This window comes from Acromyrmex echinatior, chromosome 4 (assembly GCF_024713525.1).
Source record: "Acromyrmex echinatior isolate Ae372 chromosome 4, ASM2471352v2, whole genome shotgun sequence".
Classification (NCBI taxonomy): domain Eukaryota; kingdom Metazoa; phylum Arthropoda; class Insecta; order Hymenoptera; family Formicidae; genus Acromyrmex; species Acromyrmex echinatior.
This window is the reverse complement of record NC_141855.1, coordinates 16310523-16327811: the sequence shown is the minus strand read 5'-3', so window position 1 is coordinate 16327811 and position 17289 is coordinate 16310523. Positions and strand designations below refer to the sequence as shown.

General features: G+C 36.7%; 1 protein-coding gene and 1 long non-coding RNA gene across 2 annotated transcripts in view; one reads left to right on the top strand and one right to left on the bottom strand.

Annotated features, from left to right (window-relative positions):
- Positions 1 to 105: 105 nt before the first annotated feature.
- LOC147910040 (uncharacterized) overlaps positions 106 to 17289 on the bottom strand; it is a 35296-nt gene continuing 18112 nt past the window's right edge. The window contains exon 2 of the long non-coding RNA XR_015544725.1: positions 106 to 15784. This is a non-coding gene — a long non-coding RNA (uncharacterized LOC147910040). The remainder of the gene's footprint in view (positions 15785 to 17289) is intronic.
- The window catches only part of cic (Putative transcription factor capicua), a 64234-nt gene continuing 54865 nt past the window's right edge, over positions 7921 to 17289 (top strand). The window contains exon 1 of the mRNA XM_011055101.2: positions 7921 to 8383. The gene's annotated coding sequence lies outside the window, so the exon portion shown is untranslated. The remainder of the gene's footprint in view (positions 8384 to 17289) is intronic.

The window sequence follows — 17289 nt, the reverse complement described above, 5'->3', positions numbered from 1 at the left end:
ATCGTGTGTACTGCAAGATTATGAACTGATGCCTTGATATCGTTCTCAAATACCAAGTTCGCATAAATTAAAAGAACATAAAAACATGCATCATGCGAAATGTCAATTTCTCTTTAATGTAGAGGTCTTAATTTTATTCTCAGAATTCAACTCAAATCGAGGAAAATTGTATGTATTATAGTTAGAGTCACTCGAGTCTTAATTTATTATATTGAGGCTTCTTGGTATTCACATTGTGGCAAAGTTTTTCATTGTACACGTTTCTTTTAATGTATGCATATATGTATATTTAAAAAAATTATTTTACATAACTCTCTAATTTGTGCTTTGATTGGAACTCTTGAAATTAAAAGTGAAATTATCAAAAAATATATTGGAATTCGGATAATTAAATATAATCGTAACAAAAGAGGTCAGTGATCCGGAAGACTTCTGTGTAACAAAAGCAAATGACATAGGAAGACAATTCTGTCTGTCAACGTTTATTTTACAAAAGACTTGAAGATTGAACCTTTTGTACGGCAAGACACGCAGCGGAACGAGTAATAATAGAAACGCGTGCTACACCGTCTCATATAATTACAGGAACGTGTGCAATCCGCGGATTGCTACCAAGGAGCGTCTCTTTCGCGTGCGAGATGGACGCATTTTCTTCATCATCTTTCCTGATTATTGCGGCAAATCTTCAACGAAATCGCATGCACGCCTGGAGGGAACTCGCCAGATCTCGTTAATCTCATCGGTCTAGTTTCTACAGAAACATTACTTTACATCTAATGCGAAACCCAAATCAATCTAATGAAAAACCAAAAGGATTCCATACGCTTCTTAATTATAAAGAGACCGATTCCTCTATCAACTTGGCTAAATTTTTTATATGTGGTTGCTTTTGATGTTGATAAAAAAATCTTAATGGACGTGGTCTCAACTTTACAATTACTGATAAGAATCATGGTAAAAATCGTTAATCTATCTTTTTTATGGACTAGGCTTTTTTAGGTTTTTCTTTATCAGGAAAGTTGCAAAGTTGGAAGCTGCAGAAAAGACTAAAAAAAATATATATATATATATAATATATGAAAAAAATTATAGAAAAAGAAAACGATTCTGTAAAATATATAATTTTGTGCAATTTAGAGCTCCGAATCGTAAAAGTTGAGTTTTTCTGAGATCATGCTTATTTTGATCAGCATAATAAAAGTAACCACGTATCAAAAATTTAATTTGACAGAAATCGGTTTCTTCATAAAAAGTGTACAGAGATTGCGTTTGATTGTTTTCAATTTATTCCCACTTCAATCCGAAGGTCTCTATTTCCATTGGAAACAGCATAACCGAATTGTGGACTTCAATAAAAACCAGTAAATCATTGTCAAATATCGCCGGGCGCACACAGTTAACAAATGGTATTCATAGTCCATTCTGATTTTAAGAAATTGAATAGGAAGAGACAGAGGCCAGCTGTTTTCTCGCATCCTATCTCTATCATTTTTATCGATCAATTGTATTTTTTTCCGTGCACAGTCAAAGTGTTAACTCAGTAAATATATACATTTACTGTAGCTTGCTGTAATCAGTGTATACATTTATAAGATTTTAAGACGTCTTAAGTAACGTCTTAAGATGCTAATACAGCCCTCTGGATTGGTTCACAACACCTTAAGATTGTACTTGAAACGATCTTAAATATAAGAATCGACTATGAAATATCGGTCAATCTTATCTCGCTTTGTCTCATTCTCACGAGCGATGAGCGATGGGCGATGAGCGGCGCGGGAACGCACTGTCGTTGTAGGTCGCGTTTTATGCGTGTGAAAATTTTTCGCCTTGCACATGTCGATACGTAGGTACAATTACGTACACGCGTAAACGGCCACGGCAATGCGTCACGACCGGCTGCACTTCTCTGAGGAAATACGCAGCGCATTTACGCGCGATACGTCGACGCCGCCGCGTATATTACTCATCGAGCAAGCAAATAAACGCACACGATCAAAGGGACATTCTATTGGATACGCGTTTCGTTTAATTCGACACGTGCAGCGTGTGTAAAATTGATCAAAATCGTTCTGTTCGGAAAAAAATTTGATCGAAAATAACAATTCTCATACTTTCGTACGGTTCAATCAAAGACATAGAGCAATGTATTTTTTTACGTCACAATCAAAGTGTTAACTTTAGTAAATGTATACATTTAGAAAAAAATACTATAATAATTGATCGATAAAAATGATAGAGAAAAATGATAGGACGCGAGAAGACAGCTGGTCTTTGTCTCTTCCTATTCAACGATGTGATGTTGTTAGAAAGAGAGGAAGATCGACTGTCTTTACGCTCCCTTTCTCTTATTTTTATTGATCACTAAATAGTATATTAGATGTGCTATTTACGGATGTGATCCATGTTATTTTATGTCTTTCCAAGGAATACACAAAAGTCAACAAAAATCAAAATGACTTTGTTTTAACTCTTAACGTTAATAAATTAAATTTTATTAAAAAATCATTTTGACTTTCATAACGTCAAAATAAGATCATTTTGACTTTTTCTCGACTTAGTGTGTTCCGTAAATTTAAATGACTATTTTCAATATCATTGGATTGAAAAGTATCTTTTTGAATTGTTTAATTCTTCACTAAAAAGATAAAAATTTTCCTATATTATACATATATAAACAACTCATTTATCAAGTTAAAAATATAAAAGAAAAAAAAAATTAATCAGAAAATACACATGCAAAACCTTTCACTATGACATTTATGAATACATAAAATTTATAAATTTACATACTTAAAAAATAAAAATTATTTCTTCTCTCGTTGCAAGCCAAAGAATCAACCTACGTGGAATGTTAATTTATTTAAATGTTAATTTATTTACTTGATTGCAATCTCGACGATTAATTTTCTTTTTCATCTGTACGTCAGACAACGTGTTCAAGTCATGCAGTTGTTTCAATTTTCAGGTAACAACGGCGCAGCATTTTGACGTGCAGCGACGCGACGTATAGTAGAACATTCTGCATTTGTTTACACGCAAATTTGCTTTGCTTACCGCACGGTCGACATAACTCACCATCATGACGGATTCAATGGAACGCCCGTTAAAACAAATGCAGATTTGATGCGCCACGTTCGACGGGATGTTCTGCATTCAGGCGTGATTTACTCTAAAGATCGTACGCGCTTTACGCATCTCGACGTGAAGCAGATCAGAAATAGCCATCAAGCAACACGCGTGCGCGCGTGCGACAAGAATGAAGGAAGAATTATATTTGATCGAGGAGAGGAAATTTGGTAAATCTTAAAAATAAAAAAAGAAAAGGCAATTGTGCGTAGACTACAGAAATTTTAAAAATTGACATTTTCAATTATTAAGCAGACCGTTGATCCAATATTAATCTGCGAATTCAATACAAATATATCTATTGTCAATGTGTTGAATATTTATAATAATTTATAATTTATGGGCAGCAAGTTAAAAATAATTACAATTAATGGACTGCAATGAAAAGTCAGTGTTAACTGAGTTGACAAAATCAGTAAGAAAAAAGTAATCAATGTATGTAGATATGCATATAGGGTGTGTCAAAAGTTTGGAAACGGTCGAATATCTTGAAAGCATTTTTGAGAAAAATGTTTCAGACAAAAATATACTATTTGAATGAAATTATTATAAAATCAATGAAAATATATTGTAAGCTATTATAAGCTTATTTCATAAAAAACAATAGAAAATTTCTAATCTAAAAAATATATTATGTCCTTTACGGTACAATATATACACAAAACGGTATCCTATTGATACAAATGTGAGTTTCTTTTAGAGCCATTCATTTTTTTCACCTATTTAAAGTGGTTTAAAAAATCTTAAAAAATTTATGGATATCATTTCAAGCATCTAGAATAAATACCTGACTTTTATTTTAAAAAGTAATAAAATAAATGAAGAAACGAAGGATTGAATACTTATACGAGTAACTTGCACGAACAGAAATGGTCGGACATAAAACATCCAGTGCTGTACCGTAAGGGATATTATTAGAAATATAAATACAATATATTTATATTATCACTGATTTATGTTAAAGAAATGTATTATGAGCAAACGGTGCATGCGCTGTTTTAACATATATTTGTTAAATATAAATGCCGTCTAAAATTGCGTGCAGTATTTGTACGCACTGCAGCGTGTTTTAAAACCGAAATATATTAGTAAACATCAGGTCATACCAGAAGATATTCGCACGTTTTAACGAAAAACTGATATTTTGAAATATTCGTTACAATTTATTACGACATATTTATTGAGAAAATAAGTCCAAAGGAATCTACATTCACATACATGACATTTATTTAGGTGTGTTTGTGTGTGTGTGTGTGTGTGTGTGTTTGTGTGTGTGTGTGTGTGTGTGTGGAGTTCTAGATTTATCTCCTGAAGCTTTGTGAGACAGATAAGAATAGAAAAAGGTAAGAATCATCTCATGTATACCTCTGAATAATAGTTGCCCGTACAAAATTGTACACGAGCTTTCAAAATTGTACACGAATTTCTCTTTTAAATTTTTCCATTATTATCTCTATTTCAAATTAAATTCAAACTCCGAGTTTTTAAAAATATATTCCCTTTTTTGCAATTCTAATGTGAAAGCTAATGTGAAAAGGATCTTCAGCCTGATGCAATAGAAGAGAAATAGACGGATTGTTGAACCATTAACGTTCAATACCATTTTAAACAATTTGATTAATAGTTAAACGTCTATTATACGATAAATCATTAAATTCATGGGTCTGCGAATTCTCGGTACGTCTGCAGCTTCCTCGATCTTTCTCTCCCTCTCTCTATTCATTTAGCTATTTATCTTTTTCTAAATCTGGCAACCGATAGTCGGAACCGTCGAAATTACGCGACGACTAGTGCGCCAAGGAACGCGCGCGCGCGCATACACACATACACACACACACACACACGCACACGCATCCCACGTCTTTTGCCCTCACTTTTGCCGCGCGAATGCGATCCTTGCCCGTTCTTACGTCATGACTCCGTTCCCTTCGCGCAAGCGGATCTTGCTCGAAAGCGCGCGGCCGCACGTTCGTAAACGCATGTATACGCGCGCGCACGCATTTGTTTCCGCGGAACAGTGAATAACCTCTCCCAGCAATTCTCACGTACGCGCGCGCGCGCGCGCGCGCGTGCGTACATATGCATTAAATGAGCGCGCTCGGAAATCAGACTTTAACCCCTTCCCTCTCGGCTGTCGACGGTCGACGGCCGTTCCCACCTCGCTCCCTTCCATCGCTCCCGCCGTCGCCGTCGCGCCCCGCTGCCTGTTTTCTCCGACGATTTCAAGAAAGCTATACACTGTACAGTTCCTTTCTGTCGTCCTGCCGTCGTCATCCCTCCTCCTCCCGGCTTCGCACGACGCGACTTGGACTCCATCGTCGCGTGGTTCGCCTCGGCAACGAGACTACGAAGTACGAGAGTCCGCGTGTGCTTCCCCTTCTTCGACGATGACTCTCGCCCGCCTTCTTCTCCTGTTCACTGTTCACTCACCCTTCGTCTCTCCCACAATGGTCACAATGCATTCGTGTGTTCAGGAACGTGACTACGGATGCTTGTTCTCGAGAGGATTTTTTGCGGTACAGCGGTTCTCTTGTTCAGTTTCGATATTAAAATAATGATACTGTTATGCTGCTGTCATATTTTAGGTCGATATTTCTAAGCTTCTTCTTGGTTGATGGCTCCTGCCTCTATAAAGTATGCGGAGGTAATACGGCAATATTCCTAAGCAAATCACAAAGTTGTATTACCAGTATCTCAAGGTATTACTTAAGATCTTAAAATAAGAATTGATTATGGCCGGTATACGAAGTGTGTTGATTCTTATATTTAAAATTGTTTTTAAGTACAGGCTTAATCAAAGGACTGTATTAGCATCTTAAAAAATACTTGAGATATAACATCGATTTTTATAAAAATCGTTTATGAGATTTTCTTCTCTCATCGCTATACAAAAGTAACGGAAGATATTCACATATGTGCAGGTACCAAACGTAGCAAGAGAATACTTAGTATGATTACGGTGATCATCTTTATTGTAATGGACTTTCTATAATAAACTGTTACCTAAGCTTTAAGTCAAGCTGTAAGAAATTGACTAATCATAGTCGATTATTCTTCTCATATTCGACTGGGTAATGGCTTATTGTAGAAAATCCATAGAGTACAGCTCTTCATCAGGTAGCTGTCCTTTTAAATTTATTTGCTTTTTCTCAAAGTTCAATTTTGTCCTTCTTAATTAGCATCTCCATAATGTCTAAAATACTAATGATCCAATTTTACGGATTTTTTCTGCAAGGGCACTAGAACAACAAAGTCACAATAACACAATAACAATTAATATACACGTCATGATTGATTGAAAAGTGAGTTTTAATAATCAAACTTGCAGTTATATATTTGACGTCATTTTGATGTTATAACGACTTATGTGTTATTTGGGAGTTATCTCAAGTATATATACTACAAAAAAATTTCAAAAATCTTCTGACAGTCATCAATAGTTTGGAAATATTTAAGAATAAAATCCTCAAAATTTGTCAAGTACGTGTCCCTTATTTTCTCTAAAAAAATATGTTCACCGTACATATAGGCATGATAAAAGTGGAAACAATGATACCACATGAAGGATAAAAATACTAAGTTGTAATAAACAATAAGTTGTGAATATTGTGGCGTCCACCTGTCCTCTCTTTCTTTCGCTGCGTAAATTTACATATGCTCTAACGAAAACTGTATTCGCGGAACGTCGTAGTCTACATACGTCACTGTTCTCGCCAGCAGTGTTAGTCACCTCAAGGACGTTTGTTGTAATTGGGATAGGTCGGACGGAACCGTTGGTGCAACGAAGAAAGAACGTTACGCGTACGCGCGGGTGCGCGCGCGCGAGCGAGAGAGAGAGAGAGAGAGAGAGAGAAAGAAAGACGGTCGTGCACTTCAATGTATAGTAGAAACCAACGTATATTAGTGGAAGAACGCGTGGAAAAGAGAAAGAGAGCACGGAATGATCGACTTGGGCGAGGAGGGTGAGCGGAGGAAAGAAACGCGCGCGCACGCGCGAGGAAGAGAGACGCGACGACGCGAGGAGAACGAGGGAGGGACGAAGAAGGGAACGTCAAGCGTGAACAGTAGAGAAGGAGAAGGAGAGTGACCGAGCGTAGGAAAGGAGTAGGAAGGAGCAGGAAGGAGAGGAGGAAAGGGCGAGCGAGAAGCAAGACTCCGATTCGTATGAAATACGAATGCAGTGGGGGAGTGAGTCCGCGCGCCGGTGGTGCTAGTGGTGCTACGACTGCTACGTCGAGTCTGATCAGGTCGGGTATCTGTAAATGGCTGTAAATGGCGCCTAGCCGCGAGCGCGAGCGCGAGCGTCGGCACGTCACAGACTCCTTTTTCTCTCTCTCTCTTTCCTTTTCTCCCTCGTTCGTGGCGGTGAGAGCGGGCTTTCCGCGCGCGTAGTTGCGCTTTGTCCGCGGTGAAACGACGTAAACGCGGCTTGCTTCTCGTTTCCCTTTTTTTTTTTACCGATACGAAATAATAATCATCGGAACCTGTGCCTGTGGTGTCGTCGTGCGATCGCGAGTGCGTGCATCATTTACAATCTTTCTCTCTCCTTCTCTCTCTCTCTCTCTCTCCCTTTTTCTCCCTGCCGCTCCTGTTCCCTCTCTTTTCTCCCTCCCTTTATCCCGCCTCTTCTTCATCCTCCGGCCCATCGTTCGCTACGTTCGCAGGTTCGCTACCTGTCTCTTCCCCCTCCCTTTCTCTCGCTTGCCGTCAACGACGTGCCTGCCGTCATCGTCATCCCCGATTCTCCGCGCGCGCGTTTTCCACTCCACCGCGGTTCGAGGCACAATCGTGGATCTTTTCCTGGTGTGTGCGCGTCAATGCTTAGTGGCGCCCTTGATCGAATTCGCGTGCAGACAACATGGAGGAAGGTGCGGTGGTGCTACGATAGTGGTTTCCAAGCGAGGAGAGTGCTACGCAACGACAGCAGCGCCGTCGTGCTGTCCGAAACGGCGACGAGTGTATCAGCTCCTATCGTCTGCTGCTACTCCTTCGCAACTTCCTCCTCCACCTCCTTGCCCGTCGTTTCCTCCGTTTCCTCCTTCTCCTTCTCCGTCACTTCCTTGCTCACCTCTTCTTCCTCCTTTTTTTCCTCCGCTTCTTCCTCCTTCCTTGGCGACTACGGCGACGACGACGACGACGACGACGATAACGGCGGCGGTGGCGGTGGCGACAGCAACAGCAACAGCAACGAGTCAAAGCGCCGGTTTCCTCGCCTTTGTTCGGACCGGCGATCACCGCGTCGCCGCGGAGCCTACAGGTAAAAAAAAAAAATGTATCCAACATTTTACGATTCTTCCGCCCCTCTTCTCACCACGTTACCAGGTACGAAATGCATCTTACTTCCTTCTCCACCTCCCTTCTTTCTCCTCCCTCCTCCCTCTCTTCCTCCCTTCTCCAAGCTTCTTGTTACAGGACTCGACCATTGCGAATCGTGATGGAAATGTTTATGCTCGTAATGAGGGAGTTGTTACCCTTCTTATCATTGCGCGAAAGAGACGCGATTTTAACCTTCTATGAACTGTTTTTATGAATGTCGAAGAATGAGATTCGAACGATTCTCTTTTTGTTCTTTCCTCGCCAAAAATGTCCTTCCCTCTCCGGAGAACTAGGTCTGTTTATCTGGGTCGAAAGAGGGAATATTTGCGAGGACGATCCTTGTGTGTGTGTGTGTGTGTGTGTGTGTGTGTGTGTGGGCGCGCGCGCGCGGCTAATCGTTTGGCATTTAATTAAATGATACTGCTCTTTTCTCTCTTTCTTGTTATTACGTAGAATTAGGATGCATGTTTTTAAAAATACAAGGAGAAACGATCATTAGATTTTGGATACGTTTACCCGCCTCCCGTGTGTTTGTCTCGCACTTGTTTAACTGGCGCGTTTTCAAAAATAGGTCACTATGGCACCTAACGATATACATACATGTAGCAACGTGTATTCCAAGTTAATAATGACAAATAAATACGTTATGTTACCTTGAAGTCACAGGACTTGTTAGAGGATTATGACGGATAAAGAACGCTTACAAAACGACTAAAGGTTATTCCACCGATGTTGAACGTTAGTGTCATGAAAGTCAATCAAATGAGATTGTCAAGCTAACGTTCCTCGATACTTGGAAAATCATGTGAAAACTTCCCGAAGAGTCAATTGATTTTTATGTCTCGGAATGAATCGATCTTTGCTTTTTTTTTACTCAGTTTTATAGAAAAATAGACTATACGTTTCCTAATTTTAGCACTTGTGCTCCTTTAGGAAAAAAACTGAACATATAGCAACTTTTTTTAACTCTGTTATTATCTCTTTTCAACTCGAAGCTTAAATGAGAGAGAGAGAGAGAGAGAGAGCGTATATTTCAAACTACTTCATTCTTAAACACTGTTAAATTTATAATGTTAAATTATATCCAATTTGAGTTAGACTGAGAGATATAGATTTGTTTTGAAATGTTTTGTGTGATTCAGAAAAACTTTCCTTGTTTTGTAATTCATATTTGTAATTTGGATCAAAGATTAATTAGAACAACACATTTTTTAAATAAAAAAAAAAGAAAACTTTGTCACGTATCACAACTAAATTATGGTTATTCATACAAAACATTTCTCTCAGTGTATGTTTAATTATTTCTACTGATCGCCATTGCTTTTACTCAATATGTCATTAATTTAACTAAAACAATGGAATTGAACAATTTAACTCAAGAAAATGTAATATTAAATTTGTTTACTTTAAAACAACCAATAGAAATGAATTGATTCACATTTTGATACACTGAGAAAAATGTTTGGTTGGATTAATTGGAATTCTGATTGATAAAATGGGCGAATTAAAATTGTTTCGAAATAATTAGAATGTTTTAATTCGTCTATTTTCAATTAGATTTTTGTTCAATGTATATATAGAAATTAAAAATTAACAAAATGTTAAAATTCCAAGGATTGGATTACCATTGTTAATATTTATGTAACAGAGAAGAGTGAAAACTTTATAGACAAACACTATTTTTATTACGTCTGTGCTCGGTTCAATACTTACCTTCGTTTTATATATATATATATATATATATTTGATTTAAATAAATTTCTCACCCATTTCGTATTACTAATCTGCATTCTATTTGGCATTTGCAACGCTCGCGTTATTAGGTAACAACTCGATCTCTTGAGTTAAATAACATTTTGTTATTTTTAACGTTTCCCATGTGTGTCAAAATATAAATTAATCTATTTTTATAATTATTTTTTCAATTAATCAGTCCATATTAACATTTGCATTTTCTGCATTTAGTAAATAATAAATTTGAATCAATTTCGTTGAATTATTTGATTCTATCATTTTAGTTAAATTAACGATATATTGAGTAGGAATAATGACGATCTATAAAAATTACTGAAAATGTGATTCAAATTAGTATAGGTATAATTTGACTTAACAAATTTAACAGTGCGTCATTCTTATTTAACATTTGATAAACAACAAAGATGAAGTGATGCTCGCGAGCGTTGCGAAACCGAGTGGAATGCAATGTTGGTCGCCGAAAGCGATCTTGCGGAGAAAATCACGGAGTGGATTTTCTTCTCGCGCGGATACACCTTGGCTTGTTTCGCGCGCGCGAGTACATCCCTCGGGAATCACGAGCGGCACGGCGACGCTTTTGCGAATCGATACGCTACTTCGGCCAGTTGCACGCTGCTGACTCTTTAACGTGGTGCATCGATAAGAGGCCCCCGGAGGCATTATTATCGCGTGAATGCGCGGCGCGAGCCGTCTCGTGTACTATAATGTTTCGCGACCTGGCGTCTTTGTGTTGCTTCGTCGCCCAGGGTGAAATTTCCTTGTAGAAGGAGGGTGGAAAGAAACGAGAAAGAAAGAAAGAGAGAGAGTCCGATTATTTTTCAAATATTTTTCTATGAACTACCTTTACCACATCATACACAGATTTAAAATGCACAATTAAAATTATAAATAATGCAGTCCAAACCGGTTTTTATGTCAAAAACGGAAATTACAATTTTTTTTATCGGGGGGGGGGGAGAGTTTCTGGCGTTTGATTTTTTATTCTTCGGACTATGAATTACATGATCAATTTTGAGTTTTTGGAATTAGATAAATTTAATATGAAAAATTAGTTAGGAAATTTATATATGTATATGTGTATGTACACGACATTGTAGTAGTGTGTAGTGACATATCATTGACATATCACACGTAAATTGTATGTGTTTAGGTACTATTGATTCGATAAAATAGACGACTTTAAGATCCTTTTAACGCTAATTAGCTCAGCGTGAATCTACTCTTTCCACCGTGTGTTTCTTTGTGTTTATTTTTATTATTATTTGTTGAATTATAAATCGTTGGATTTTCACAGAGGAAGGATTCAAATGTTGATCATTAAATGCGAAACGAATTTCTTAACTACTTACAATACAAGAATATGACGTGCTCATCAGAGTGTCTGAAAATCGCGCAGCGTTTGAAAAAGAATCGTGCAATTTTACTTGTCGAAATAAATATACTTTCACGGGAATGTTGATGACAAAAGACGCGCGGTAAGTGAGGGTTAATAATATAATAATAATAATAATAATGATGATTTTAATAATTAAGCAATATAGATAGGTTCTAGGAATAACAATGATTCTATTACGAGTTAATTATGAGCTAACATTTAAAATTAAACATATATATTCACGTGCAACCAAGTGAGATACGTTCGTCTTCCTACATTCGCACGCACCGTAAATCGTAATAAGGAACGGAGTCAGGGTCGTTGCGTGTTGTCAGTCAGAGTTCTTTGTTTAGGAGAGAGATCAGGAGACGATGATCCCCACGGCCAAGTCACGACAATCGGGTCGCGTTGGTTGTCGTCGTGAAACGCGTCTTATCGTCTGTTCGTCAGTCGGTCGTTCGGCCGATCGATCAGCCGAGAGAATCAACGATTGTTCGAGAGACAGCGAACATGTGCTCCGCTCGTCGTTGAATCGCGGATAAGTTCGAGAGGGAAAGGGAAGCGCGCGTTATTAGTCGTTACGTCGATCGCGTTGCACGCGTTGCGGCGTAAGCGACGTAAACCGCGTAAGCCTCGGCCGATTCCCCTCTTTCGTATCAAGAATTATTGCGTGCGAGAGTCGCTTTCGCGTAACACAATGGGAAAAGTTCACTCTTGCGGATCGTGTCTCGTTGCGTCGTCGGCGATTGTATCATTGCCGCTGATAACGCGACGTGCGATGATCCTGAATAAAAATGTAACATTCATTTATTGTAATGTATTATATGATTTACATACATTGTGAATCAGTCCTTTTCTGCAGTTTCAAAGTGAATAACGTTTTACATTAACATATTCATTTAACAAATAATAAACAAAATTGAGAGCCAAATTTAATATTTTTTCTTTAATTAAATTGTTTAATTTTATTGTTTAAGTTAAATTAACGATATATATATATATATATATATATATATATATATATATCATGCGTTTTTATTTCAATTAGCGTTTTGAAAAACGTCTTAAGATGCTAATACGGTCCTCTGATTGGTTCGTGAAGTCTTAAGATTATACTTAAAAAGTTAAAACAGTCTTAAATATTAAGAATCGATTATATGACCGAATATCGGTCATATAATGATTAAAATTAACTCAAATTGAGTAAAATTTGATGTTATCAATTTAACAGTATAGATATCTAATTATCCATTTTTTGTTAAACAAGCCGTTGATCGAACGCATTTATCTATCTATCTGTATTAGAAAACAATTTTTTTTTATTTGATAGACCAAAGATTGATAGATTAAAAAAATTAAGTATATCACATTATCACAATCTTGATAAATAAGTTACTATTTATATAATTTTTATTTATTATATAATTTTTAAGCGATTACGTGCACAATAATACTACAGCGTAAACAATAATACTGTAAATATATGTATATTCATGAAATGTAAAACAATTTTATATACAGGATCCAAAATTTATGACTCAAAATACTGCAAGAAGAAAGTTCTCGAACAATTGAGTGAAAAGTTATTTGTAAATTTTTACTTTAAGCAATTAAGATAATAGTAGTTGAGACAACAAGAACTTAAAAATAGCTAATTACAGACTATATGAGTATTAGTCAGCGCTGTTGAGTGCACATTTCAGCGTGTTCAGTAATATTCACAGATAACCAGACGTAGTCCTGGTTTGGCTATATTTAAATTTATATTTTAGAAACTATTGTAAATTTAAAATAAAAATTTATAAGTAACTTTTTTACTTCATTTTTCCAAAACATTTTAGCTATAATGTAAAAAAGTTACTCGTGAATTTTGAGACACGCTGTATACATAATCTTGGATATACATATTTGAAATTTCTGACGCTTGAAAACTTGTCTGATTTATTAAGATTATTAAAGACTTTAAAAAAAAAAACCTAAGAAACTTTAAATGAAAATTCCAATAGTTTAACTGTAAATAATTTAAGATGTAAAAGCTCTTCTTGATTGTACATTTGAAACGATTTCGTTTTATTATAAATAAATAAATAAATAAATAAATAATTTTAATATAATCTTTGTTAGTAAAATAAAAAAAGTTGTCAGAACAGATTTAACATATATTCACGCTCATAATCAGTACGATTGAGCGAGCAATTCCTTTTTCTTTCTTTTACAAAGCGTATTGGCTGCTCGATTTCATCATATCGTCGACAAGGGGAGAGAGGAAAGGGAAAAGATAGGAAAAGGAAAAAGGGAAAAGCGTTAGAAACGAACGATCGCTCGCCGATTGAAGGCGTAGGTGAAAATACAATTAGGTTCCGTGTTATGCGCGGCTGACGCGAAACCGCATGCGTGACGTGACATGACGTGGCGTGGCATGCGTGTGTGCGTGCGTATGTGCGTGCGTATGTGCGTGCGTGCGTGCGTGCGTGCGTGCGTGAATTGTAAATTCGAAATATAAATGCATCGACCGCGCGAGTTATACGGAATCTACGTGAAAATAGACATCAGCGCAGAAGGTAGATGACCGTCGGAGTCGTTTTAATCAACCGGCGACGTAAATACTCGCGGATCGTTATCCGTTTCTGTGACGGCGGATCGCCTCATATCGCTGCCCAACTTAACGTTCGCTAATTGCGCGTAAACGCCGTGGATTAGATTACTTTGAGACTTTCGCTTGTGTGAACCGCAGGAAAAGACTTAACATTTCGATTCCGCAACTATAAACCGCAGGCAAACTGATTTGAATATCTCAATTTATATAATCTCACGAATAATTCATATTTGAAGATTAAATTAATTTTATTTTAATTACATATAAATTAAGAGATTAATTGTGATACTATAGCGAAGAATTAAAATTTCTCGCATTTTTAATATTTGATATGTTTTATTTTCGTATGGATTATATAATAAAATTATGTTATCTCACGCTAATGATTTAATCGTATTTTAAATATTTCATTATAATCGAATTTATTAGAAGAGAGAGATCGATTATTATTATTCTTCTTAGCAAGAAAATTCGTAGTACGATAGTAGTGAGGAATCGAGAGCGTCGCGAGCGTCGCGTCGTGTCTATTTGAGAATATCTATATCTATCTGTACAATATACACGATCGTCTATTTGTGCGCGCGCGAGCGCACGTGCGAGAGACGCCCGTAGAAACCTGTTTCTCCGTGACAAGTTATTTGGATCGCGGACGATCCTCGTAGCAGGTTTAATTTCTGCACCGAGCGTGCTGGCGCATGCGTCACGACACAGCTCCTCTCCTATTCTCACCGAATAATTTACGGCACGTGAGCTCCACGGGATCGAACGCGTTTATGAGAGCCCGGCCCCGGCATCGCGGATGAATCAGAGGGAGAAAGAGAGACTGACGTATATACGGAGTGTGCGCTGGGCACGACAGTCAAGCCCGTACTTTTTACATTAAACACCAGTATCAGTTCTATAGGTACCACCAAGTATTCATATTGTACTATATAATACTATATAATAAGCAAAGATCTACAGTCGTTGAAAGCGTATCAGATAAACTTTAATAGAACAATATTTTATATAAACAAAAATATTTCTGTTTAATTCGAATATTGAAGTTAATGGATGGTGTATTTAATGTATATACATATACGTATATAATTTATTTTGTATGTACATATATTGTATATCTTATTTAAAATGTTTTAAATATTTAATTTTGCTGTTGTTTTTAATCATTATTTAGTAACATTTATTAATACAATCTTGTTCTGACGAAAAATATTTTGGTAAATGATATTAAAAGTGTGAGAATCGTCAGGAATGAATGATGGTTCTGTTTTACGCACAAACGAGTATTATACACGCTATATATTACACTTATTGCCCTTTTGTGGAACGTTTCGTAAATGCGAATCGCGTAAGCGCATGAAATCTTGATTCATCAGCGAACAAAAGAACTTTCGCTGTGCATGGGTCACCGATGCAGCACGCACGAGCGACGAACTAGGTGATCGTAATCTCCTCCATATGCGATGATACTGACGACATTGACGCATCGAGAAGCGAGATGTATCTTCTTCCGCAGGATCTCTATGAGATCGGACCAAATCTATGCAAGACACCTCTCGTCACTCGAGATGACGTCTCTCGGTTTCTCAGAAAAGTATTATACCTCTAGTGCCGAGCTAAAACAATCAATGTCATTTTATGTTGTGAAGATAAACGAGCAAATGTTTTACATCTACTTAGCGTGCAGATGAAATAAAATGAATAATTGATTAAAATTTAAGAGAAATCTTTAAATTGGAAATATTTCGCTGAGAAAGAGAAATTTTATTTAATATATAATTTATTTTTAATGGCCTTAATTATATTTATTTATTTTATTTTATTGAATATTAGATTTAAGATAATCAGTTTATATAATTTTATTTGATATTGTATATGTGTATATGTTCAGATATTGCATCATTCTTTCATGAATGTGAAATATTGATTTTATATATATATATTATATATTTTTGCTAAGAGATTGAAAGATTTTGAATAATGGAGAGAAATGTAAGATATTATTCTAATAATATCTTAATTGTAATGAAACCTTCTATTCGATATTAAAATAGATAGTAAACTAAATAAACAGGGATAATACTTTTTAATGTAAATAATTAAATTTTTTTACAATTTTATTCTTTTTATCTTCTCAAAATTTACTTCGTCAAATTTGCATTACATATATTTGCTGGGAAGACATTAAAAGATTTCGAATAATAGTAATGAAATTTTTTATTTGATATTAAAATAGGTAACCTAAATAAATTGAGACAGTATGTTTTATCGAATAATTAAATTTTCTATAATATTATTTTTTTACCTATTCAAAAATCACTTTGTCAAGTTTACATTATGATATTCACAAATTATTAATATTCAATAATTACAGATCTAAAAAATATTTACACACACAACTTTTTTTATTTACGTGTAAAATTGTCTCTTCGACAAATCGTCAGTCCTTTACATTTTCAATGTGAAAATAAAGCGAAATATAATATTACATTCCTCATGAAAGCTGATATGTTTCTCATGTTTATATTCCTTAATGATCGACTTGCAAAATGTCGTTTCATCAAAAAGAGAATTAAATAGGAATTGTCAAGCGACGCGCTCCCGTTCGTCTTCTTCGTTCCGTATTCGCGGATCAATTCATATTGCCCACATCTTCGTTCGGAACAAAACGGAGAGAGCAAGAGAGCTCTCTCTTGTCTAGGTCACGGGGTATCAGGGTCCTTCTTATTCGACGGCTCGTCCGATCCTGGTGAAATCTGTTGCTAACCGGGCGGGTGGCGACGCTTCACAAAGGCCACGAGGAAGCGCGTCGAGACGCCCGCAACACGCAACCGTCGTGGCTTGCGCGTACACACACACAACATACGTACGCGCGCGCAAGCGCGTACACACAATACACACGCATACATACATACACGTACGTACATATGTCGTACGGGTGGTGCGTCGCAAGTGCACGGTAGATACGCGTATAATCGCAAGATTGCAGCCGAGCACTCTTTTAATAGACGACAGACTAGGCTTATAGACGCGCGCTAGACGTCGTCCACGGTCAATGCTTGGCACATGCCATACATAAGGTACATTGAATGAAATATTTTCAGATACGAGCGTATGTCCG